This window comes from Gossypium arboreum, chromosome 8 (genome assembly GCF_025698485.1).
Source record: "Gossypium arboreum isolate Shixiya-1 chromosome 8, ASM2569848v2, whole genome shotgun sequence".
NCBI classification, from domain to species: Eukaryota; Viridiplantae; Streptophyta; class Magnoliopsida; order Malvales; family Malvaceae; genus Gossypium; species Gossypium arboreum.
The window spans coordinates 77,795,282-77,796,978 of record NC_069077.1 but is presented as its reverse complement, the minus strand read 5'-3'; positions in this window follow the sequence as shown (position 1 = coordinate 77,796,978).

Here is a 1,697-nt window from a genome sequence, read left to right as displayed (position 1 = left end):
AGATGGATCAATCGGCTTTCCTTGAGCAGTTCCCTGCTTCCTTCTCTATGGCCCCCTTTTCCTCCCGCTCTAGGGTGCATTTATAGGCTTTAGAATGCCTAAAAACCCTCAAAATTGGCCTTTTCTGAATTGGACTCAATTTGGGCTCGACAGGGACACACCCGTGTGACACGCCCGTGTGCGATTACTTTAGGTCATCGTCAAGCCTGTTAAATAGGCACGGCCGTGTGGTCCACCCGTGTGAGTCGTGCTTTGATTTTGCCAAATTGACACGGCCGTGTCGTCTGCCCGTGTGAGGAGGTCCAGGCCATGTTGATTTTCTCCGTTTTTGGCCCGTTTCTCGTTCCTTTCACTCTCCTATGCTCACCTAAGTATAAAATATGAAATTAAGGCATTAAGAGCATCGAATTCACCAACTTTAAGGAAAAATCATCCATAAAATGTGCTAAGCATGGGATAGAAATATGTATAAATTACGGTTTATCAGTCAGTAATGAACCTCAACCAAAATACCTCGAACAACCATATTTATTCACTAAACTAAATTCATATATTCAACATTATATTTATACACTTACATATATCAAACCGAAACATTATATACTTAATTAGATAAGTGCAAAAGCCAAATCACCAATCAACATTTTCATTACCTAAATTCACATTCCATTGAATGTACTTACCAGCCAAATTATACTACTCAAATAAACTAACCAGAATTTTAAAATAATATCCCATTAGATATCGATACAAAAACCATATTTATCTTTTGCTTATTCGGGTAACAAAATTTACCAATATATACCTTAAGATGAGTTATATATATAAAATTCATTCATCATGTGCATAAAATTTATATAAACAGATACTGAATCACAAGTTATCATATTTTCAAAACATAAATCTTACAAGTAACCAACGATTTTATATAACTAAACCTGTAAACATATTGTCCATATTATAAGCACACATATATATATTATATATTATCATGAAACATGGTTGAGTCAATTAAATACATCTATGAATATGCATATATGTATATCATAGCCAAATTTTCATCCACAAATATATATATACCTGTAATCATCAGCCAACTCCAAAGCATATATCACATGAAAATAATAACCGAATACCATAATTAACATGACCAATTGTACAAACATCCGTTAGCATTATAATCAACCACATTTCACAAGTATATATATACCAAACTAATATCCAAACATATATTCATTATCTCATTTCAACAATTAACCGAATGTACTTGTCAACTATATGGAATTATTATTATTATTACAAGTCATAGCCAAATCATTTTAATCTAGAGTAACATAGCAAATATAGTATATACTTATAGGTATACTATAGCCGAATCTTTCAAAACACATCCAAATTACTAATCAACTTTAATGCACCACAAAACACATATCACAAATATTATTCATCCATAGCATAAGATACCATAGCCAAAATAAACTCAAAACATAAGCAAACATAACCGAAATTAACATGGAAATTAAGCCATTTTCGCATGGCTCAAATTGTACAAAACCAAAATCCAACATTTCAAAACACATTCCAGCCTATACATGCCATAATTCAAGTTTGATTATTTAAATATCGAAGCTGTAGATAGTGTGATAGACTTTGTACTTGAATCCAAAATCTATAAAATAGAAACACACATAAAAACA